This window comes from Suncus etruscus, chromosome 3 (assembly GCF_024139225.1).
Source record: "Suncus etruscus isolate mSunEtr1 chromosome 3, mSunEtr1.pri.cur, whole genome shotgun sequence".
Lineage (NCBI taxonomy): Eukaryota > Metazoa > Chordata > Mammalia > Eulipotyphla > Soricidae > Suncus > Suncus etruscus.
Genome location: NC_064850.1, coordinates 134,010,468 through 134,036,846, shown reverse-complemented (window position 1 = coordinate 134,036,846; position 26,379 = coordinate 134,010,468). Strand labels below are relative to the sequence as shown.

General features: G+C 36.4%; 1 protein-coding gene and 1 non-coding gene across 2 annotated transcripts in view; both read right to left on the bottom strand.

Annotated features, from left to right (window-relative positions):
- Positions 1–26,379, bottom strand: part of PTPRM (protein tyrosine phosphatase receptor type M) — an 829,551-nt gene that overhangs the window by 220,254 nt on the left and 582,918 nt on the right. The window lies entirely within an intron of this gene.
- Positions 572–675, bottom strand: LOC126004713 (U6 spliceosomal RNA). Its single transcript, XR_007493976.1, has one exon. It is a non-coding gene; the product is annotated as a U6 spliceosomal RNA (small nuclear RNA).

Genomic DNA, 26,379 nt, shown 5'->3' with positions numbered 1-26,379 from the left:
AAACATATATTTGTTAGTATCTCACTTTGAACTAAGGTCAAAATTAAAACACTGATTTCTTTAAGAGTAGGTATAGTTTTGTTTTCTAAGGAGGTCAGGAAAGATCAGACTCTGTGATGATGCACGGTGGAGAAAAGTCAGTATGTTCCTGCCTTGACCAATGAGAGATAATAGTAATCACCCCTGAGCTGATCACTCCTCAAGTAGCAAGGTTTTAAAAAAATTATCTTTCATTCCATAAGATCTTTGAGTGAAATAACAGTGGTTTATATGTTGCAATCTTCAGAAAGTCATTTTCTAAAAATTGGTTTAATATAATCTGAATCCATTGGCTTTTAACAGGAAGTGATCCAAATTTTTAATATTGCAACTTGTTAAAGAACTGAAGTTTATTCATTAGCCATGGAGATTCTGGGTATGTGTAGATAACTATTAATACTAAAACAAAAAAGCTCCCCAATTGTATCTGTTACCTACCCCTTCATTTTAAGGGATTTCTATTTTACTCATTAAGCTAGTTACCATGAACTAAAGTTTTATAGTAAGAATGATCAACTTATTCTTTTTTTTTTTAAATATGGAACGCTTCACAAATTTGCGTTTCATCCTTGCGCAGGGGCCATGCTAATCTCTGTATCGTTCCAATTTTAGTATATGTGCTGCCGAAGCGAGCATCAACTTATTCTTAAGTAATATCTCCTTATCAAATTTATCAAAGAGAACATTTACACATAAAGAATACATATAAACCATAAGGAAATGAAACTAATCCTTACGATAAATATTTTATGGAATAGAGAGGAAGTACATGCCTTTTCCGTGCACAGTAAAACCTGATCCCATTTAATTTCTAGCACCATAAAAGGTCCCTTGTGCACCAATAGGTGTGATCCATGAGCATTGAGCTAGGCAGTAAGCTCTGAGCACCAATAGGTATGGTCCAACCAAACTCCCCATGGATAAAAAGAGTGAACATTTTCTTTAACATTATGGAAATAAATTGCACATCATATATAAGAAGAATATTTGGCATCTGCTTTATTGCAGAACATTATTCACTTAAATGTTTCCTGCAGAGTTCTATTAAAAAGTATGAGTTTGTTCAGTGTTACAGTATGCAAAATTTTTTTGACTATTTCTATAATGAAGGACTATACAAAGTTCAGCTTGTACAAATCCTTTGTACAAAGTGTAGGAAAAATCTTTCCTCAGTCTATACAGTATTCAAATTTTATGCACAATGATGAATAACTTTATGCTGCACTGCATGCCTTTTAGATTTCTTAAGTTTATGTTTACCTTTAAAATAAGAGACATTCTACTTTCTACCTCTCAATACCTGTGAAATAATTAACATAACCAGGCTTAATTTATTTGAGGGATTTAGGAACATATACTTTCTTACAAAGTTTCTTCTGTACTTCTTTAGTCATGGGATAAAAACTTGTATGTTTTTAAGAACAACCAGAAATCTATGTTAAAAATAATCATACAAACTGCATACAAAGCTCCAAAAAAAAAACCCAGATAAAATATAACATGCTATTCAGTATACAGAGCTAAGCAGTTACTCTAAGGAAAGTAACTCATAAATAAGCTCCTTCAAAACTCATGACAGCTAACCAGAAGTACACAAATTGGTCAGGTAGACAGAGATATACTTAATGCTCTATTTTTTTTGTACTTTTATCAACTCAGTGAATAACACTACTATGCCTTCTGCAAGTCTGTCTCACCCTAAATGCCTAGGACTCAAGTGCCATTCATTCAGCTCTTCAATCAGTTCAATCAGTCTGTATTATCCAGCTCCCAGCTGCTAACTGACATAGACTTCCAGCTCTTCCAACTTGTCTCTTCCAGTTGCCTCTCTGTAGGGTTCTAGAAAGTACATGAAGACACTCCAATCTGTTCTTTACACCATCACCAGAAAAAAAATGTAAAAAGATAACTGATCACTTGTCTTTTTACTCTTCTAGGGAGAAGTAATATACCTTATTTGAGGTAGGGGTGGGGTAGACTAGGCCACAGCCAGCAGCACTCAGGTGTTAATCCTGGCTCTGCGATCAGAAATTGCTTCTGGCAAGCTCAGGGGATCATATGGGATGCCAAGGATTGCCATGAGCAAGGCAAACACCCTACCCACTATGACTACGCTATCACTCCAGCCTCTAGCTGCCAGTTTTGAGGTTTGATACCAGTCTGGGTCTTCAGCTTCCATGCCTGTCAGATACTTCTTTAACACTGAGAAATCTTACTTAGTTAAAGCAAATAAGCTTCCTATGGGATATATGCCACACCTTCTATCATAGAGCACTTGCACATGCATTTTGTGATTATTTTAGCCATACATTCCTTTTCAACTTCAAGGAAAAATCCATAAGGGCAGAAGCAAGTCAACCTTTATTTTTACTTTTCCCCTTAGCATTATCCTTGAGTATAATGTAGTGGCAAAACATGACCTCATCTTTTCTTCCACCATTTGTTGTGTGATTTTGGAAAGGAAACTTGGAAATGAGCTTCCTTGCATCTAAGTTTACCCTCCAATAAAACGAAATAAATAACAAACTTGTATGGATTAAGTAAATAAATTACATTAAATTTTAGAATAGTGTAAGTAGTCTTATACAGCTGTTCGAAGTTAGGACAAAGTTACGACAAAAATTGAATGAATGACTTTTCAGTGAATTCCAAAAATTCTACAGAAAATACTAAGTAAGTTACATTCTGGTGAAGGAGGAACAAATGTCATTGTTGTGAAAAAGGAGATCAGAGATGTGGATGGAGAGGTGCTTGGTGTCACACAAGACAGTGAACAAGGCTCTTGCTGAGAAAGCATAAACAAAGCAAAATAACACTCTAAAAATTGAGCTTCTATGAATAAAGGAATTTTAGAATGCTAAGACATGGTTTTAAGCAATTGAACAACATGTTCAATTGACATGAACAGATTGATTGACATGAAGAGAGCTCAAGATATACTAAACAACTATAAAGACATGGGATAATTTATTTTTTAGTAAAACAAACAACAAAAATGTTTTATAAATATTCTAGAAAGTAAAGAAAGAATACATATCTCTTACAAGTACTCCGAGTTACATTTTCCCTATATAAATTAAACGGTATGCATAATATTTGCTTTAAACCTCTTCACAATATACCTAATAAATGAATATAAATTTGTATACTATATTTTTCAGATTTAGATACCAAAAGTGTTCCCTGAACAATGAACTTGTGCATGCAAACTACAAGAAAGCAACCTAGAAAGATGCTTTTTCTCTCTTTCTCCCTCTCTCTTTTTCTTGTTTTTTTTTTTTGGCCATACTAAGTGATACTCAGGGGTTACTCCTGGCTCTACACCCAGAAATTACTCCTGGTGGTGTTCCAGGGACCATATGGGATGCCTAGGATCAAACTCAGGTTGGCTGCATGCAAGGCAAATAAATGCCCTGTCTCTTGTGCAGGCACCCACAAATATGCTTTTTATTCATTTATATCTTCATTCAATATTAAGTATATTGTTTATAAATCATACAATGTTATAATATATATAATCATATAGCCATTATAATTAAGAGATTCTTGTGTTAATATGTTCCCAAAGATTTGTGTCTTATGCTATTTTTTTTTCTTTTGCTACCCATGTACCCTATCTCCATTAAAGGTCCAACACCTATGTGGTTAAATGTAATTAGACCTTCAGAATATATAAAAACGTTCAGAATGTATAAATATATTAATATATTTATTTTCATTTTTGTATTATATATTTAAATCTAAATTTATATATTTATATAAATAAAGAATTTATCCCAACAAAATTTTTACAGAATACCCAGGACCCTCTCTGAGGGGAAAGATACAAACGAACAAAAGGAGAACTTTCTTTGTCCCACTGTCCTTTTATTGATATATAAAGAGACCACTGTCCAAACGAGTGGAGATAAACAAATGGGACTAAATTAAGCTGAGAAGCTTCTGCACCTCAAAGGAAATAGAGAGTAGATACAAAGGCTACCCATAGAATCAGAGAAACTATTCACCCTATACCCATTAGATAAGGGGTATATCTAAGATATACATGATACTGACAGAACTTAAGAGACAAACATCTAACTTCATCAAAAACTGGGGAGAAGAAATGAACAGACAATTCTTCAAAGAACAAATACAAATGGCCAAAGGACACATGAAAAAAATGTTCCACATCACTAATCATCAGGGAAATGCAAATCAAAATAACAATGAGGTACCATCTTATGCCAGAGAGACTGGCATACATCACAAAGAACAATAAGTGCGAGCAGGGATGTGGGGAGAAAGGAACTCTCATTCACTGCTAGTGGGAATGGCATCTAGGCCAGCTTCTATGGAAAACAATATGGAGATTCCTCAAAAAACTGGACATTGAGCTCCCATATGATCCAGTTATACCACTCAAACACAAAAACACAAAATAAAAATGCCTCTGCACACCTATATTCATTCTAGCACTATTTACAATAATAGCCAGAATCTGAAAAGAATCCGCATGCCTGAAAACACATGGGTGGCTAAAGAATCTGTGGTACACCTCACACCCCAGAGAATGGCACACATCACAAAGAATGAGAATAAACAGTGTTGGCGGGGATGTGGAGAGAAAGGAACTCTTATCCACTGCTGGTGGGAATGCTGTCTAGTTCAACCTTTATGGAAAGCGATATGGAGATTCCTCCAAAAACTGGAAATCGAGCTCCCATACGATCCAGCTATACCACTCCTAGGAATATACCCTAGGAACACAAAAATACAATACAAAAACCCCTTCCTTACACCTATATTCATTGCAGCTCTATTTACCATAGCAAGACTCTGGAAACAACCAAGATGCCCTTCAACAGACGAATGGCTAAAGAAACTGTGGTACATATACACAATGGAATATTATGCAGCTGTCAGGAGAGATGAAGTCATGAAATTTTCCTATACATGGATGTACATGGAATCTATTATGCTGAGTGAAATAAGTCAGAGAGAGAGAGAAAAACGCAGAATGGTCTCACTCATCTATGGGTTTTAAGAAAAATGAAAGACACCCTTGTAATAATAATTTTCAGACACAAAAGAGAAAAGAGCTGGAAGTTCCAGCTCACCTCAGGAAGCTCACCACAAAGAGTGATGAGTTTAGTTAGGGAAATAACTACATTTTGAACTGTCCTAATAATGAGAATGTATGAGGAAAATGGAGAGCCTGTCTAGAGTACAGGCGGGGGTCGGGTGGGGCGAAGGGAGACTTGGGACATTGGTGATGGGAATGTTGCACTGGTGATGGGTGGTGTTCTTTACATGACTGAAACCCAAACACAATCATGTATGTAATTAAGGTGTTTAAATAAATTAAAGAAAAAAGAAAAAGAAACATAGTATCACATAAAAAAAAAAGAATCTGTGGTACATATACACAATGGAATACTATGCAGCCATCAGGAAAAATGAGGCCATGAAATTTTCCTATACATGGATGGACATAGGAACTATTACGCTGAATGAAGTAAGTCAAAGGGAGAGACAGATATAGAATAGTCTCACTCATCTATGAGATTTAAGAAAACTAAAATACATCATTGTAATAATATCCAGAGACAAGAGTTGAGGGCTGAAAAGACCGGCCCATGGTATGAAGCTTACCACAAAGAGTTCAGTTAGAGAGATAACTACACTGACAACTATCATGATAATGGTAGTGAGTGAGAGAAATAGAATGTCTGTCTTGAATACAGACAGAAGGTGGAGGAGGAGAGAGTTGAGGGGCATCGGTGGTGGGAATACTGCATTGGTGAAGGGGGGTGATTTGTTTTTTTTATAACTGAAACCCACCTACAAACATGTTTGTAATCATGGTGCTTAAATAAAGATATCAATTAAAAAATCCCTCCTATTTTGAGATAAAGACCCACCTTGATTAACAAGAGATAGGTTCTTTTGTCTGGCAACAATGTCAGCCCCTCCTCCCAGGTGGATTGAGACTGGTCAATAAAGATTGTGGAGGAAGGTTGATTTGGTTCATTCTCAGTTCACAAGGCTGGAAGCCCACTAACCCCTATGCCTTTTCTCTCCCATATTACTGTTGTATTTTATTAACTTTCATGGTAACACTGCATCAGACCCATTCTCCCACTGGATTACAGCCAGTGGAGCACTTACATACTTTGCTTATTTGTTTGTTTTCAATTTTCTCCCCAAACAGGAAGTGTGTGGAAGTAGCTGCCATAATGTTTCATTGTCTAAATACTAATACTGAGCACAGTGTCTAAAACAGTGCAAGCCTGAGTACTTGCCTTCTTGCTAAGGAGGGAGTCTCTGGATGAGCTCCTTGAGTGGGCATAACAATAGGGGCCGGAGAGATAGCATGGAGGTAAGGCGTTTGCCTTTCATGCAGGAGGTCATCGGTTCGAATCCCGGTGCCCCATATGGTCCCCCGTGCCTGCCAGCAGCAATTTCTGAGTCTGGAGCCAGGAATAACCCCTGAGCACTGATGGGTGTGACCCACAAAAAAAAAAAAAAGAGAGAAAAACAATAGGGGCAAAGAGGGATTGATAAAGCTGTCAGGAAGACTTTGGTTAAAGCAAAATGAAGTTGATTTATCTTAGGGCAAATAATCTAGACTCATCAGCTACTCTTCCTTTATGAAATAATACCCTTAAAATGTTCCTTGTTCTTGTTTGGCTTCATAACGGATTATAAACAGAAATAGGGCTTCTGAGAAGAAAGGCACCAGTGTTCATCATAGAACAAGTACCAAAAATTTAAATTTGTCATGTTTTTAAATTTAGTTTTTAAAGTTGTTATAGAGATTGTTAATGTGTTTAATCAGGTTAAGTTTAAAACATTTTTCATGTTTAAAGCCAGATAGAAAGCTCTGATTTATTTTGTTCAGGCTTAGAACTAAGAAAGCTGAGGACTTTCAGCAAGGACAAAGTAAATTGATGGGGACATGAGAGCATTACCAAATGCACACATGTATATTCAAAGTAGGTTTAATAGCTGATATAAACTTTTAAAAAGATTTGTAAGCTTATCTCCTCATAAGTACCATTCTACTACAGAGTTCATTTCCTATTTAAATGGCATCTCCTAAGATTGACTGATATTAATTAAGTAGAACTTGGTGGAGTGGAAGCTTTTTGTAACAAGAATATGAAAAATGAGAGGACAGTATTATTCTCCTTCAACAGGATATGTAGACAGGCTCACCGGACCATCTACATGTATGAAGATTAGTATCAATGAAAAGAAGGGAAACAGATAAACATAGGAGGAGAAACAGGAGAAAGAAAAGAAATAATTTCACATTTTTATTGGCAATTTTCCATTATGATTGAATATGTCATAATAAACATGCACTAGCTTTCCAAAGATTAAAAAGCTGAAAGATAGCACTTAATAAGTTACCTTATAGTTAGAATATGCTATGATGCTAAAACTATTCAATAGTATACTGTATTGACAAAGTAGGATCATTGTTTATATATTTTTATAATATAATTTTTATTTTGATCGTAGTGGTTTACATGTTGACAATAATATTTTAGTTAAATATTTACATAACATCAGGGGGGATTCCCATCACCAAATTGTCTTCCCTTCACCTCCGTTTGTTTTTGTCGTATCTCCCATATCCACTTCCCTCACCCCCAGGGCTGCTAGAATATGTGGTCCCCTATGTACCTATCCTACCACATAGTAGTCTTGCATCTGATTGGTCTAGGTGTCTCCCTAATTTCCCCCTCTAGCTGGGAGGTAGGCCTAGCTAGTTAAGTTTGCGTGGTTTGGTCTGAAGAAGAGAAAAGTAGTAAACTGGGGTAAAAGTCTAATACTCCAAAAGTGGGCAGAGTCCTTCTAGAGGTTCTCATCATCGATTTGGGGGGCGATCGAGAAAAAAGAAAATGAAACATTCCATCAGTTCAAAAAAAAAAGTGTCCATTATCCAGTGAGGACTCCAACAATAATGGTAAGCACCACACATGCACAAAACAAAAACAAAAACAAAAAACAAACAAACAAACAAAACAAAACACAACAAAAAAAAGCAAAAACTGCCATGGTCTTGATATAAGAAACATGACTTAGCCCATAAAGAAAGAAAAGAAAAGAGGAGATAAAACTAGGAATATCTGGGGACAACAGCTTCAATAACCACACCTACACAGAGAAATCGATCAAAAAATAGTTATGTAAGTAAAAATAATAGTAATAATAATAAATGAAGGTACAAAATAATATATAATAAGTAAACAATGCTTTGTGCTTTTTTTTTTTCCTCCTGCCCTGGCACAGTAAATGTTGGGGTCATTCGAAAAGGAATTCACTTGGCCTAAGAGTTATGAGTTTCTCTGCCCTTGGAGTATATTGTCATGGGATCAACTATAGACTCTGTTCAGGATCATTTACTCTCCCGGTCTCCCGGTGGTCTTTTGTCGTGTTTGGGAGACTTCCGTTCTGTTCTGGGTGGTACAAACAGACCTCTGTGTCTTGAGATCTCAGTATCTGCACAAATTCAGGGTTGGGATTTACGATGACGTCAGTCTTTGTGGTTCAGGAGTTCTGTTCCCTCAGTGTCATTTTAATCCATCTTCTGTGGTTGGTGGTCTTGGTCTTTGCATTGTACCTAGGATGGCACTTAGGATAGCATCTTTCTTTGTGCTTCCAGAAGCCAGATTCTTTTACGATTGTCTCTGCTAGACCTTTGGAAGTGGGGTTCATGGTTGTTGTGCAGGTCGTAGTTCAAACCCTAGACTAGGGCTTTTTTATTGGTCCCACGGTGTATACCGTCTGGTTATGGTTCTAGCAGCCAGTCATCTGTAAATCGCGCTCTTGGCTTTTGGATCTACCAAAGGGTGACAGGTCTTCTGATTTTGTCTTATTGTTAGCTGGTAAAGTAGGGTAACCTGCTCTTAGATCAAGTTGTTCCCATTTTCCTCGTTGTCAGCATGTCGTACTGGAGCTGGGACTTGATGGTGACCCTGCCGTATTAAGGCTGTCCTGGCTGGGATTTGTTTCTTGTAGTTGTCATGGAGGACTGTGCCGTTTCTATGTCTTGGACCCAGGGTTCAAGGCTGGATGGATGGTATCTAATCATCTGAGTTTATATTTTTAAAAAATAAAGGTCACTAGTTCTCTTTCTGTGGCAACTTAAGGTGAGATTAATACACAACTGTGCATCTAAGCATTTCTTTAGTTGATTCTTATTTGGAATTAAGTTGAACAACAGAAGTTCAAGAGAGGAAACTCCGCCTGCCCAGTACTGCCTGTGTGTGTCTGTCTCCTGTCCTGTCGCTTGAACCTCTTGGGAGTGGGCCAAAAAGAGGCTCCAGAAAACTCACTCTCCCAGTGTGGTGGGCACACCAAGGAACTGCTTCACAACGTGAAAACCGGCTATAAGCAGTACTTTGCAGAAGTCAGGTCCTCTGTTTGTGACGTCAGGCTGGGAAAATCTACGAAACTACGCCTGCCCAGTGGGGCCCAACCGTGAAAAATTGTGAGTGCTGCCTGTGTGTGTCTGTCTCCTGTCCTGTTGCTGTGTTCCATTTTCATGTTGATTTCATCCTCTGTGTGGTTCATCTGTGGATGGCTCGCCTTCCCTGGAGCCTTCCCTGGAGGCGAGTTTACAAGCCCAGAAAGGGGAAGCTGCTGAACTCTGCTGAAACTCAGTTGCCAGCACCCCTATCTGCCTGTCTTCTGTGCTGTGCTCCATTTTCGGGTTGATTTCATCCTGTGTGTGGCTCATCTGCGGACGGCTCGCCTTCCATGAAGCCTTCCCTGGAGCTGAGCTTACATGCCTGGTAAGGGGAAGCCGCTTTCAAACCTTTCAAGAGGAACTTCTACCAATCCTGGCGAGACTCTTTCATGAAATCGAAAAAACAGGAACACTTCCAAATAGCTTTTATGAAGCCAACATCACCTTGATACCTAAACCAGATAGAGATGCTACGAAAAAAGAAAATTACAGACCAATATCGCTGATGAATACAGATGCAAAGGTCCTCAACAAAATCCTGGCAAATAGGATTCAATGCCTCATTAAGAAGATCATCCACTATGATCAAGTAGGTTTCATCCCAGGAATGCAAGGATGGTTTAACATCCATAAATCTATCAACATCATACACAACATCAACAACAGGAAAAATAAAAATCACATTATCATATCAATAGATGCAGAGAAAGTATTTAATCATTTACCTTATTCCAAAGACTGTTACTATTTAATTAATGATAAAATACAATAAAAATAATAAAATACATGTCTTATGGCTGATTGTAGAGGGGGTAGGGTAATTGCCTTGTATGTAGTCAACCCAATTTCAAACCCCAGTATTCTATTTGGTCCCCTGAACCTGGCAGAAGTGATCCCTGAGTTTTGGCCAGGAACAAGCTCTGAGTACCATTGAAAGTAAATCAAAACCAAAGAAACAGAAGAAATGGCCCCTCTCCAGAAATGCAAGGGGAAATGGAGTTGATACAGAAAATATAAAAATGTAAACATATAGTTAAGAAATATATATAAAAAGCATAAAATTAGTGAGGAGCAAAGATGGAAAAAGGAACATATAATCTGGTTCACTAGAAATCATTAGAAATGAAACCATTGGCATTTTCAGCCATAGTGGAGAATATTACGAATGAATTCTGGGTTGGGATATGAGAGATAGTGGCAATGGCTGGCCACTGCTGAGGCTGACTTCCTATTAGAAGGTTGCTGGCCTTGCTTTCCCTGGCTGGCCCTTGGTATTTTTCTAATCAGGGAAAATGCTTCTAAGTACTGGGTTTGTCTGGAGTTAATCATCTCCTGACCTTTCTCTCTATCCTTCATGCAATGGTCATTTAGAATGTTCAAAAGACCTGGTAAATTACCCTTCTGTCAGGGATATGCACTTTGGCTCTCTATAAAAAGAGAATTCTTTGGGGTTAAAGATAAAGTTGAAAGCTGCTTTCTAAAATGGGAGAGCCAAATTCTAGATTATTTTTTCACCCAATAATTACCAGAATAAAAAAAATCAAGTACTTTTATTTATATTTGCATTAATAATGGTGGGAATTACAAAAGTCAAAAGGACTTCAAAAGTCACCAGCTCCAACTCCCTGCCTTCAGGCACATCACTTTGCAGTCTCAGATGATAGATGATTTTTGACCCATTTTTGCATTTGCAAGGGATAGAGCTTACACAGGCACCATTGTTAGCTTGTTTCCAAAAAAGAATATCCAGATCATGTCTAACTTTACTTTCTTTCTATTATACTAACATACAACAGGCAATTCATTAATCGCTTGAAATACTGGGTGAATTTACTCTTAGGAAATCATTAACAATACAAGCTCATACATTTTTTAATTTCTTGGCTTTGGATGGACTAAGTCTTCAATTTTTAATAGTTTTTCTCAATGTAACATGCAAAGCCTGTAAATTTGAAAAATATGTTTCTCTTTCTTAGTCAAAGGATCACATGCTTGACTTCAGTCTTCAGTACACAGAAGTGAGAGGCAAACAAGTAAATGTATGGGGGCATGAGAAGACAGTGTGAAGATGTAATTCTCTGTCTGTGATAAAACCCTCACACTAAATCATGCATGTTTAGAATAGAAATCCTTGCATTTATAATTCTATATTAGGTGCAACCAACATTTTCTTGAGGACACGTATTTGACTCAGCATCCCAAGCCAGACCACCTTGCTTAAGGCTACTTTCCTTCTCAGAAGCAGGAACTATCTATCACTAATCACAGCCAACTGGCTTTAAACATTTAGCCTAAGCTATAAATAGAAGAAGACCTTAAAACGCAAAAATCATACTGTCTAATTAAACTCCCAGTTACAATGCTGAAATCTAGCATGGGAAGCGGATATTTATAGATAGCTAATACGCTTATATGATAACACTTGCATTTATCTTGTTCAGAAAACAAAGTTATAATATGTGAAAGTTTATATAACAATCTTATTTTTTTTCTAACATTTCAGTGTACAGCATGTATCACTAATTTCTTTATGGGGTGACAATTAACTCCACGTTATAGAAGTCTTTATTGAGCAAAATACAACAGAGGAGGGTCTTAAATATTTTGGTGGTAGTGAGGTACAGTAACTTTGTACATCAAAAACACAAATATTACTATTATTATAACCAGGTTACCTAGTCTATAATAATAAAGATTAGTAAATAAATAAAAATATTCTGAAAACCAGTTCCTTAGTTTCTCTAGTCATTGAAAGGCTGAATATTACAAACTAGTTTTCTTGACTGTCATAACAGCAGTGATTAGGAACAAATGCGTTCACTCTATAAGCATGTGCTGAATTTTCCTTAATTTTCCTGTGATCTAATTATGAAGTTTAGTCTACAGAAGAACTCACAAAAGAAACCTATGTGGAAAGCAGAAGCTCAGTTATTCTACCTTACGGATTGACTGCTTTGGAACCCTGTATTAAACCAGCTGGAACAGACTGTATTTGTGAGGGCATTAGCATGTAAACAGTGTCAGAGAGAAGACACATGGTGCTGCCTGGCCATGCTAATGGAAAGTGATATTGAGTTTACTAATTCAGATAAGGGCACACAGATTGCCTTTTCCGAAGCATAGGAACTGTCAGAGAAACAAATGCTTGGCCCATGTTGCAATTAATTTGATTCTTGTTCTTTTAAAACTCTACTTGTAGATTTAATTAAAGCTTTCACACACTGGGCACATTCAGAAAGTATGCGAATTTAATGGCCTCCTTTGAATGAAAGCAGCAGTGAAATGATGATTCAAACAGTGTCAGGCACTCTTAAGACAAAGATATACTTAAGAAGAAAGTATGTGCATTCTTACTCATCGAGCAATCTATTTCTTTTCCTTTAATAGGAGACAGCAAAAATTACACTTTATAGGCATCTTTCTGCTTCCTCTTTCCGCAGTGCAATTTGTGAGTTAAATAGTTCACACTCCATCCTTATTATGTGTCTACATTAGGCTGATTAAGTTCTCTCTTTGAGTTACCAGTTCAATATATTAGAGATTCATATGTTGTGAAATTCCATGCCCATTCATCTTTGATTTGATCCTATAGTTTACATTCCAAATTCCACATTCTTGACTAGATTCAAAAATTAAATATCTTTGGTTAAAAGGCAATACTTTTCAGACTCATTTGTGTTTTTATCTCTCAGCTTATGTATGAACATGAAATGAACAAACTAGGTTCTTCATGATAGCAAGTGTTAGCAAAGATTATGAAGATAATACTTATTATTAGTGATAATTGTGACTTTAATACCTCATATTTTGCCGCCTGTTATTTAGCTTCCATATCTAAAAAAGTTAACATAATTTCTACCTCCTGCTAGTTTTCCTAATTTCTCCTACTGAGAGCAAAGTTTGATGAAATTTAAGTATATAATAAAGGAGAAAAGAGTATGTGTGCTTGTGGATGTCTGTCTATACACATACAGAGACAAGAAGATAATTTCCTTTTAGGTAATCTCACATTCTAGCATAACTGATTATGGTGCTAGGTGAATCTATCTGTAACTCATTTAAGATTAGCATTGCCAAAACAAAATGTGGTCACAATCAGGTGACTGCAAATTACTAGGAGAGCCAGAAAAATGGAATGAAGTTCCTTTAAAGTTTTTCTTTTGCTTCAATAGGTTAGCCTATCATTAAACATATTGTCAAAGGTGTTTAAGCCAACATTCTAGGGTTGTCATTGGAAGTGCTTCTTACAATTAGTTTTGCTAAGGATACCAGTAGTCAGTCTAACTTCCAGGAAAGTTGTTTTAAACTACATTATCTGAACATTCATCGTATACATTCTCCCTTCCATTAATTTGATTCGCCATGACTAAGTATAATATTCAGAGTACTCTTCCCAAGCATACCCTGGTATCAAGGGATCTTTGTATCACCACTGAGGAACATAGTTCTATGTCTTGAATGTCAGCTTTGAGTGGTACAATGCTGAATTTCTGCAGACATTTAAGACCTGGATACTTGTTGGCTACAAATAGCAGCAAGGCCATAAAACAAGATTAGTTTGATCTATAACACATACTTGCTTCAGGGAATGAACTAATTATAAAGTAAGAATGGGGTCCATATTTGAAATGCTATCTAGAAATAATCAGGTAACATTTATACCAAGTTCTAACTTTCACCAATCATAAATAAATATGTAAGACATGAGGAAGAATGTCTGAAAATAAATGTATTAGTCCTCATTTTTTAATCAATTATTCCTCTTTAAGGGAATGGAATAAAACACAGGAGACTAGAGTAGAAGTTGATTCTTATTACTTTAAAGGAGTAGTTGAGGGCAAGATCAGGCACATACGAAAATATAATTAATAATTTATGGTTAACACATGTAATAAATTTACAAGTAAACTAGTTCCCTTATTCATTTAAAGCTACAAAATCTGACAGATTGAAGTAAGCATCATTGAAATGAACAGAGTTGAACAGAGCTCTCGTAGAAGCTATCCAACTTTTAGTTTTTTCAATGTGGACTTTTTTGTTTTAAAGAGCATAGACATCATATGAGAAATAGATCAATAGTTTTAAGGAGCCTTAAAAATTACTCAGTTCATTGAATTGATCAAACAGAAGGCTGAGAGATATGAGGACTTGCTATAAGTTCTAGAAAAAAATAATAGGTCTATTTGTGCAATATTCCAGGTCCTCAGACATAGTCCAGTGTCTGCTGCCCAAACAAGCATGTATTTCATTTTATCCAGAAGCCTTTCACTCCACATGGACTCCTTTAAATCAGCTTCAGAAAGAAAATACTCACAAAATATGTATAGGAAAAGAAGTAAAAAGAGGAACCATGGCTTTTATGGGGACCTTAAAAAATAAAGTATCTTCTTTTCTCATTTTTAACATCTTTTCTAGAATCAGTTACTAGGGATTGGCTTCAGACCAGATAGAATAAAATGGCAAGGTGTCCACTTATGTTATCTCTCCACTTCCATCCAACTAGTGGCTTTTAGCATTACATTGTTAAAAGACAGTTTACAGAGGAGATGTAGCTACCTATCTATTCATATATGAACACTAATGGACCTGACTCTTCTTCTCTAAGCCAACTAATTTTTCTTAATTGGAAAATAATTTGTATATTTAATGGATACCTATGTTAGGGCTTTTGTCATTGCTTGTGACCCTCTTTCTCTGAGCCTTTGGTTTTAATGGGATACACACAGAATCAAGAGGATCTTTAAAATCAGACAACTGAAGTGTCTTAGTAAGACAACTGGAAGTGGGATAGAGATATAGCTCCATCAACTGAATGACTGCATTGCATGGTCCCCTGAGCATATCTGTAAGCAAACCTTGAGCACAAAGCCAAGCACAGGACCAGAGCACTGCCCAGGTGTGTCCATTAAACAGAAACAAAATACAAGAAATTAAAGTAAGAGAAATAGTTTTAAATGCCAACTTTAACACTGAGACACAATAAATAGATGAGTGCTGAAAAGTGTTTAAAGCTAAATGCTTATAGAAAAGAGAAAATAGTCAACAATCCTTGTGTTTCCTAAAGAGAAGAATCAAACCTTGAATTCACAAGTGACATTTTATTGGAATAGGGATCATACCTAGCTAAGCTGGAGGAAAGGAGGTCAAACCTAGGGATATATGGAAGGGGGGTCTGATTGTTCATTCCTGGGGGATCTGGGTCTTCAGAGATCACCAACTCTAACAGCTGCTGGTGCTCAGGGTACTCTGAATTTAGGGCTTTGTGCAAGCCAAGTCTTTGCGCTCCACCTTCACTATTATATCTGCAGCTCCTTATAAGTTGAATGTTTACATTGAAAAATGTTCTATTCTCACAATCATTTCAAAATTAAAAAGTCCTAATATATGAAGAAACAACACTAATTGTCAGAGGTCTTAAAATGATGCATAAGATTTCATTGTGAAAAGACTGCTCGCCTTAGCAAAGCCCTCTGGTTTAGAACCAATATTAACATTTGTCATATTACTGTTGAAAACAGGGACAGAGCAAGCAAAATCATAGCAACCTTCTTCAAAGGAATATTTAGGGGTTTCATATAAGATAATAATCAAAGTCAGGAGGAAAAAAAAAACACTTCAGCCCTATTCTTATCCCAAGGATAAAACAATTTCTTGATAATCAAAAGGGGACCAGATCAGACAGAAATTCCAGTTCCAAATAAGGACAGAACAGGGCTGAGAATACTTGGACACCAAATTCTCCCTGATTTTTCTCAACTGTGATTCTCTTTCACGAAGGCCTAAACTTGTTCCCCTCCTTCACAGAAGTCTAAGCTATTTACAGTCACATTTCCTCATTTCTCATAGTCCCAAATCCATGGCAGACCAGTGGCATCTGGTTCAATATTTCATTAAATCCTCCTGAAAACTAACAGTTCAATCTATTAGAAATCTACAGTCCCTAAGCAACATAAATTACCTAGCAGGTTGCAGTTGGAACAAGCTGCACAGCCCATTTGCAGTAGAGACGTTGATACCCGGAGACTCACTGTGCATTCTGGACTCAAGAAGCATAAGCTTTAGAAGTTTCCCTGATGGTATAAGCACTTAAACTAAAGAAAAAAGTTTTTAAGCAGGAAAAGGTTATTTAGGTTTAGAATGAATGATTTTATGTTTGCCTTAATTATTTTGGAATTCAGTATGGCCTCTTTTCTTAGGAATGTAAGATTTGGGCCACTTGTGCATCTGGGGGAATCTCACATTCCTCATTCCCTCTCAACAAAATGAATGAACTATCACACACTGGCCTCCACAGAAGACTGCTCAACAGAAAATTCAGAGCTAATTTATTTTTGCTGCAGGGCATCCAAGAGTTCTGTCTGTCAGAAGTAAGTATAGATTTCATTCTGGACTATTTTTGACAATCGGTGGTCAGTCCACACTACTTCAAATGCAGTTGTAACTTCAAAATGCAAGTCTGCTCACCTTTGACACAAGACTCAAGGAAAAGCCTGCTCTAGTTACAATATTAATGCCAGCTTCCACAGAATTAAAGTATCTGACCTGGCCCAGAGATCAGAGTCTTCAGAAATCTTCCTGTAATTTGCACCTTTAATGAGTTTCTCCTCCTAGCCCAGGCCAGAGTCTGAACTTTTGTTTGTAGTAATAAAGAAAAAGGTCAGCAACAATTTCAAGGTATTTTTTCCCCATCCAATAGTGCTCAGGGTTTAGTCCTGGCTCTGCGCTCAAGGTTGACTCTTGGCAGTGCTCTGGGGACTGTATGGAGTGTCAGGAATTGAACAGAATCAGCTGCATGTGTGGCAAATGCCCTATCCACTGAATATTATTTTTTAAGGGCATTCAAACAAACTATTGGTATAAGTCTACTACATATTGTCACTTAAGGGTTATTTTTGGTTTGTTTTATTGAGTTTACCATTAATTGTTATCCAGAAAAAACAGTAAAATGAAGCTTTAATAACAACAAAATCTCAACTCATTTACAAATTTACTGTTTGGCACTATGAGGGAGCAAAGACTGTAACTGACTGTAATTGTGTGGCTGGCACAGTAATCAATCATGAAACAGTGGGAGGAAGGGAGAGGAGGGGTGGGTTCTCCGGGTTGAGCACTTTTTTCTAGCCTCTGGGGCCTGTCACAGATTAAGACTTCTTGCTTAGCAGAACTCAGCTAATCGCATGAGAAAAATACAGATGTTCTCAAATGAATCCTGTGGTCCCTGCATTGTTACTGGCATGTCATGAAATTAGCATAGCTGACATCACTCAGTTAAGCAATCACCAGAAAAGTCACATTAAAGCAATTTGAGCAGAAATTGTAAATTAGGATTTGCAGCTGTGGTTCATTTTTACCTCCCCATCCATTCCAAGCATTTCAGTTATTTGGACCTCGAATGTTTTAAGGTTGTTTGATTTTTGTGTTTTTTTTTTTAATTTTATTTTTATTTTTGTGGGGTTTTTCCCCATCTATAAAATGAGAGGTTAGAGAGATAAACCCATGGCTTCTTGTTGCTCTTGAAATTCTATGCATCATTAGAACAATCTTGTGTATCAAAAGCATTCCAGATGATAGGAATGTAAAGTGAATACTTGCATACTAAATCATGTTTCTAAATTACTGTTATTTCAGGAGTAAGTATTTACAGAAAAAATGGACTCAATGTAAAAAAAATTCACATTGCAGGTAATTAGTAACCATTCAGTTATATGAAAAGATATGCTTTGCAAAAAAATAAAAGGATAGATTAGCAATCCATGTGATTCTCTCTTTTTATTTTTTGTGATTCCTTTTTGTTTGTTTACTTGTTTGTTTTTAGGGGGTAGTTTAGCCACACCTAGTAACGATTACTCCTGGCTCTATACTCAGGACAGAAATCACTCCTGGGGTTCCAAGGACCATCTCTAACATCAAGATTTGAACTGGGACTGGCCACATGCAAGACAAGGACTTTACTGACTATTTCTTTGGTAAATCTACATGATTTCTTCCTTTTTCCTCTCCTTTTTTTAAAAAAAATATTTAGGCCATACCTAGTGATGCTCAGGGGTTACTCTTAGCTCTGCATTTAGGAATCACTACTAGCAGGCTTGGGGGACCATTGGGGATGCTGATGCTGGAATTGAATGCAAGTTGGCTGCATGCAAGGCAAGTGCCTTACCCACTGTACTATCGCTCAGGTTTGGGGCCACACATGGCACCCACTTGATTTAAAACTAAATAAAAGTACAGCAGTATACCACACAAAACATGATTTATTTTATTAGTAAAACAAGTACTGTTTGCCTAATTTATTAACATGCTATTTTGAGTAACATAACTTTTAGAGAAGCCATTCGCCAATGTGTCTGTCGTAAACTAACTAGGATTTTCTAAATTAACTTTTTTTGAGGAAAATGAAAGAAAATAATGAACATAAAATTGTAGGAGAAAATAAAACACCTGTCTTTTATCTTGTGTTTTCACTGTGATATGTCAATGACATTTATTCTTTCAATCTTCATTTCTTTCCATATACTGAATATTTCTTTAAGGAAACTATCTCTAAGGAGGTTGATATTTATAGAGAAATTTAATTCTAAAGTCAAACAGAAATGCAATATATTTTATTGAACTTATTCCTTTGAGTCTAGGGAGAGCTTACAAGTGAGATTTTTATAGTGGATGTGGATTATGGATGAGTAGATGTTTCTGTTTATAAATTATCTATGGTGACAGGGGGTCTGTGCTACTCAGAGGTTGGGTATACAACTGTATAAATAGACCCAACGAGGGGCATTACAGTGCTGATATTTGCCATGATATTGATGTGAGCTGGTTAATTTCTGCCACTTGAAAGCTAGTAACAAAGAGTTAAATTTAGCTAGATCAGCTTTGTTCCACAAAATCCACTTCTCTCCTACATACAATTTATGATTATTTGTTGTTTTGTCCAGATATTTTTCTCCATTAACACAAATAATTGAGTTCTGATTCAATGTACAAAGGAAACTTAAAAATTGCCATTTTAAGAGAAATGTATGTGGAAGTATTATTTTTCTTACTAATGAAGAAGAAATAGTCTGCGAGTTATCACATTTAGCAAATTTGCATGTAGAGAGAAGGGAAAAAAATTAAAGCCAAGAGTACTACAGACACTAAATGCATTTTGCACATTTATTTTTGCCATGTTTAATTTAAAATATTTATGATAATACTTCAAAACATATATTTTTATGAATTACAAAAGATGTTATAAAGACATTACCGTAGGTTCCTCTTTCTTAAGTCTTGGCTATAAAGCTGCTGGAGGCTGCCAGATTTTAAAGTAAAAACCAAATGGATTGGCATATAAAGATAAGATGTCATCATAAATGAAACTATGTCCTAATCAAACTCACTTACAAGTATTTAAGCATTCTCTAGAAAATATTTAAACTAAGGTTGATACTGTAAAATAATGTTGAAACAGATTGGGGAAAAAGCATGCAAATGCCAGTAAATATTTGTAATAGAGTGCTAGAAAGAAACATGTTCAGTGTTGGCCAGCACTGGGAAGCTGAGACCATTTCCTGCTTAGCAGAAGTTAAAATGGATGGTAAATACAACTGAGAATAAACAAGTCAGGGCATACATCTGGTATAAAAATCAGGGTAGAGCCCTAATGCCAGCCAAAATGACAAGGTGTAAATGACTTTCTAGGCTCAACATCCCATCCCATTCCCCACTTCACAGGCAGCTTAACATTTTTCCTGTGTCAGATACCACACTTTGTCAGCAGAGACAACAATACAAACATGAACAGAGCAAGCTACACCACATCCATATTTTCACTTTCCACATACCAGAACCTTCTGCTCCCTCATATGTTTTTAAGCAGAAGGATGTGTATCCAGGGTCACTCACTGACATACTCAAAATTGAACCTCATTCTGCATGCTATCCTTTTTACTCAAGAACTAGATTCCTTGTTCTTTTTGAACTACAGATGCTCTCACTAACTTGAGAGTATATTCAATGATCTCCCTGGAACCGTGATGGTCAGTTATGTTACTGTCCTGGTAGCCTCCTCTACTCTTTCAGAATCTAACAAGCAAATAAGTCAGAAGCAAGAAGAATACATTGGAGTTGCAAGCTCCAGTCGTCACTCTGGATTGAAAACAGGATATTCACTACCAAGCTGATTAGGAAAAAGTTTAAAAAAATGCTGAGCCATGTTCTCTTGGGCACTGCAGTGTATATGTGGCCATAGCAAACAGGCTTTGCTTGTTGCATCACAGGTCTAATGTCACTTGGGGCTAGTATGTGGTGAGCTCTAAGGATTTTCACACCAAGCATTCATTACATTTGAACGAGGGAACCAAGTTAGATTTTTTTTTTTTTTTTTTGGTTTTTGGGTCACACCTGGCAGCACTCAGGGGTTACTCCTGGCTCTATGCTCAGAAATCGCTCCTGGCAGGCTCGGGGGACAATATGGGATGCCGGGATTTGAACCACTGTCCTTCTACATCTAAAGCAAACGCCTTACCGCTGTACTATCTCTCCGGCCCAGATTTTATTATTTTTTTTACAGGCTAAGTTCCAGGGAACTTGAAAACTATTTATTCACGAAGGGGGGCATTATTTTTAAGTCTGCTGAGATGTTAGAGGATTGAGTCACCAGGTTCAGGTTCCCTTTCAGCTGACTTTTAGATGATATACATTCAAGTTATTTCCTGTGTTGTTTTTTTTTTTTTAAATCAAATCTGTAAAAGTGAACTGACAGCAATTCTGAGGGCTCGGTGGACTTGCTCTGAAGCAATGTGAGCTCCCAGATTGCTGAGCACAATCATATTCTGTTTATAGATTATCTGCACAATAGTCATCCTGATGAGTCAAGAAAATAAAAAAAAATGACAGCTGTGAAAGGTATCAGCCTTATCACTACTTTTATTTCACTCTTTAGTGTCTAAAATGAATGTGGTGAGACATGGTTTCTTCACTTACAACTGAAATCACTGGAGCATCAACTAATCATCTGACCACATGTGTCTGGACTGGCTCCAAGATGGTAGCCTGCTATAGGGGTATTAATGGTAATAGTTCAGGAAGTGTTTTCAGCAGGAAGTTTGGTTTCTTTACTGTCACTGTCTGTAACAATAATAGAGCACTTCAGGTTGATGACTTAAATGTGTTGTATTTCTGTAACTCTCCAAACCTCAGTATAAGTACCAGTCACAGAACCATTCTATTGTTTTGACATAGAAAAAGTTACTTTTTAGCTATTCCAGAACCTGAAATTCAAAATCATGACACCTTACAGCTCCCAAGACTACTCTTCAAAGACCACGCTGGTCTAACATTCTGCCCTGTAGCTAACTACTGATTAGGCAAAGACTTCTCAGAGTACCAACATCTTAGAATATCAAGTCCACCAACATTAAAACACTAGGAATTGTGGCTATATCTACACAAAGTGTACTAGTAGTGTGTACATGTGTGGCATTTCGAGTTTAGTGGCCATAAGTCAATACTTACTGATGTGCCACCATTCAGTGCCTTCTCTAAGACCTTTTCATTTCCTTAAATTAAAATTCCGATTCTATTGAATCAAACTCCTCATCTCCTTCCAACACCCTGGAAATCTCCCTTATGCTTTCTGTATGAATTCATTTGATGATGATGGGTACTGTGTATAAGCAGAGTTAGATAGTATTTATTCACTAGTGATCATCTTCTGATTATTTAACTTAGCATTATAGCTTGCATGCTCATTTATAACACATAACAGAATTTTCATCCTTTAGAAGGTTGAGTAATATCCCACTGTATATATATCCAAAATTTTGTCTATTCTATTGATGGGCAATTAGGATTTGATCTTTTGACTGCAGAGAAGAATAGTACAATGACATTGATATGTATCTTTTGAATCATTGCTTTCTAATATTTTGGATTTATGCTTAAAAATGTATAGTAACAAAAGTAGTAGGGTTATTTATTTTGTCTTATTTTAATACAGTTATAATTTTATGCACACTTAAAAATAAATTGCTTATTATTGGGAAAATAATTTAATAAATTATGTTTGCTCAGTCACAAAATTTATGAAACCAGTGCAATATTATAATATTAAGGCCCTTGCCTTGTACACATCAACCAGGGTTCAAAATTTGGCACCTGGTATGGTTCTGCTAGAAGTGAACACAGAGCAAAAAGCCATATGTGGTCCAACAATGGCAAAATATTTAGTGACTTCTTGGTCCATGCATCCATTTTTCAGTAAAACCTCCGGTCATCATCATAAACAACATTTTTAGCATGCAAAAAGGTACTTTATCTTTCTATATTATGCTTAGTTTCTTAATTTACTGATATTTTCATTATGGTCAAATTTATTTATTGTAGTTTAAGTTGATTTGAAATTTGTTCATAGCTCCATTAGCTGTTTGAAGTTCTCCACCTATTGTCACTAAAATTAGCAGTGTAACAACTGCAAGAGAAATGTGTAAACTTAAAAATGCTGAAGTTAGGGGCCAGAGCGGTGGTGCAAGTCATAAGGCATCTGCCTTGAGTGCACTAGCCTAGGACTTAGCTTGGTTTCGATTCCCTGGCGACCCATATGGTCCTCCAAGCCAGGAGCGATTTCTGAGTGCAGAGCCACGAGTAACCCCTGAGCATCACAGGGTGTGGCCCCAAAACAAAAACAAAAACAATATAATAAAACTAATAGAGTGGTCAGAATAGCAATTAAAATGTATTTTGAGATCTTGAAGTTTTCTGTCACAAACTCCAGAGCATTAAAATAAATGTAGCGAATGCTCTTTAATTCTCTTTGTTAGGAAAAAGACCTGAACAACCTTAAGTTGCTCTATACATGATCATGTATGTAATTCTAACCTTTGGAACTGTGAACTTGTCAATGATGCACATTAATCAACCACATTCTTCCTTGAGTCATTTTTTTACTTTGCATAAATTTTTCACTTTGCATAATGAATTATCATTTTACTTAGAAATGACTTGAAACTTGAGTTAACTTTTGTTGTTTCTCTGATTTATTATTTACATGGTTTATCAAAAAAGCAAAAAATTAGGTAAAATAAGATACATTTATTTTGCTCATATTTCTTTATTAAGCGATTATTTGAAGCTCTGCCAATAAGATTTTTCTTGATGTAATGCTAACAGTTAAGATAGCCATCAGCACAGAGAGTAGAAACACATCTGATTGTAGTTAGAGGGTGACAATCCCTGGTTTGACTCATTGCAACACAGAGTTCATCACTGCTTGAGGGCATATTCAACAAGATGGACTGCATCTACAACTAGACAAGAGCTACAGAAACAAATTAACAGCCCAAACTCTAGATTAAAAACAAATATAATTTTTGAATTTAGAGTGTCAGTTTTGAACAAGCAGTACTGATTTAAATTTAGATGAATCATTTATGTTGAGGCACTGCATAGCACCTGGGACCTTAGATTATGAAATGACTTTTGAAGTGTAGTTGGTAACACTTGGGTACCTGAGCAGTTTCCTGCCAGAGGCAAAAGTGACCTGGCCCTGCCTTGGTGAGTGTGTGGATTTTTGCAAAAGTACTCTTTGGAAGGGGCTTATTAGGGTGATGGGACAGGTATGTTAGTGTCAGGTGTGTTAGATGTGATTTGAGGGCTCAGTAATTGCCTCAAGGAAAAGCCACAAGCACTTTTGCTAATGGCTCTGCTTCACTCCTCTATGGTTCTCAGCAGAGAAAACAATCTGACCAAATTCAGGAATGATGGTATTTGGGCTCATATCAACAGGACAATCTTTGAAGTGAATATGGGCACCTTCCTCTGCCTTCTAGTACTGCTGGAAAATATGGCAGCCTACAAACACAATATCTTTGTCTGTACCTGGCCAGCTCCACAGACTTACTTTGTTCTCAAAAAGGCTTGAGAATATGTTTTTATAAATGCACACTGTATCAGGGTCATGGAAAAAACACTTGACATGTCAAAAGTCCCAGAATGGGGTTAGAGCAATAGCACTGTGGGTAGGGTATTTGCCTTGCACGTGGCCTACCTGGCTTTGATTCCCAACATCGCATATAGTATCCTCATCCTGTCAGGAATAATTTCTGAGTGAAGAGCAAGAGTAGCCTCCTGAGCAATGCAGGGTTGGCCACAAAACAAAAACAAACAAACATAAAATAACCACCTCAGGGTGTTGGAAAATTTTGAGATTTGGATTCTCTTTCATAAAATCAGGTCCAATAACTATGTCTATGTGGGGCAGGGGGCAGCAGGTAATGTCAACAGGAAATATGCTATTTTCTTATTAGAATATCAGATTAAGAAGTCTTATTGCTTCTCAACCCTAGCATGAAAGAAATGAGCAACTACAATGCTAGAAAAACTAATCGTGTTCTCAGGATTTCCACATTTCCTGACTTTGTTATATGAGATGGAGGAGCAGATATAAAGAGAAGGAGAATACCTAGCACTCAAGGTTTTGATGTGGTGAGTATCATGGGCACAATTCATCTTAGAAAGGAGGGGTCTCATCGGGATGGGTCATATTCCCTTTCAGGAACTCATCCACAATGATGAATATTGCCAAGGGCAGACCAGTATTCTCTTCTGCGTCCAGGGAATTGTGTGAAAGTGGGAGCAGAAAAATTAATATGGCTAGAAATGTAACTTAATTTAACTTAAGAAATTTAACATTAATCTTAAGAAGGAAACATTATAATTGATGTTAGTGTCTTGAGCTCATCTAGATTCTAAAGATTCCCAGACTGCATTTGAGAAAGGTTTGAGAGTCAATAGCAATTCTAAATGCTAAAAGCAGGAATGAGCTCTAATTACAAAGTGGAGGCACATTTAATCAAAACTGCCTGACAACACTGACCAACAACATAAGTAAAGTTTGAAGTCTTCTGTGTTTCCTAGGAAGAACCAATTACTCACAAATATATCAAAGGCTCATTTGGCTATCTAAGAACACTGTAGGTATTGAAGTATGTGGGTAACATTGCATGCCTAAAGCATAAATGATAAGACTGCTGTAAAACAGGTCTCAAATATAAAAAAATTCAAATATAATAAAATATTGGTAGGAAAAAAAGAAAGGAAAAAGATAGATAAAAAGATTAAAAAAGTGAGACAGAAAGACACACACAGAGTGGGAGAGAGAGCTCGATATACTAAGTTACTCCCAGAACATTGGACAATTGACCAAACCTTTGATACTACCAGGTAGGAAACATAGACATTATTTTTTTTCAAGTAGTTCATAAATGTATTACTCACTGTGGTATAAGTACAACAAATCACTCACCAAATAAGTATTGTTTCCCACCTCTTCCTTCTGTGTTCTTCAATTAAAACCTTGTCTTTTTTTCTTCCCCTCTCCACAGTTAATACTCTTATTTATTGGTGCCCTATTATACCATAGTGAGTAATAAATCTATGAACTACTTGAAAAAAATAAAGGGAGTCTGTAGTCTTTTCCTGGGGTAAAGCATATTTATAACCAGAAAAAAGTAGGTGACAATATGATTTTAGTTATATTTATTTACATTCTGGCTTATTTTAAAATACATTTAAGAACCACAAATTTATATCTTGATAACCAATTTTATTGGACAAAATGGAGTTATAAGTTTTAGCTGCTAGTAATTTTTTAAAGTAGAAGGTTTATAAAATAAAATTATTATTTTTCACTTTCTTGAAAGTGGATGGAAACAGAATTATCTGTAACACTATGGTAGAACTGAGTGAACCTAAACAGCTGATGCTTTCTCATAGATACATTCTTCTTCAGGGCTTCAGCTTAACCCACGTCGGTCATATTTAATGAACCTAGATGTGGTTCTTATCATTCTCTTAAATACCTACTTTAACCTCTAAAACCAGTTTGACAAATTATAAAAAAA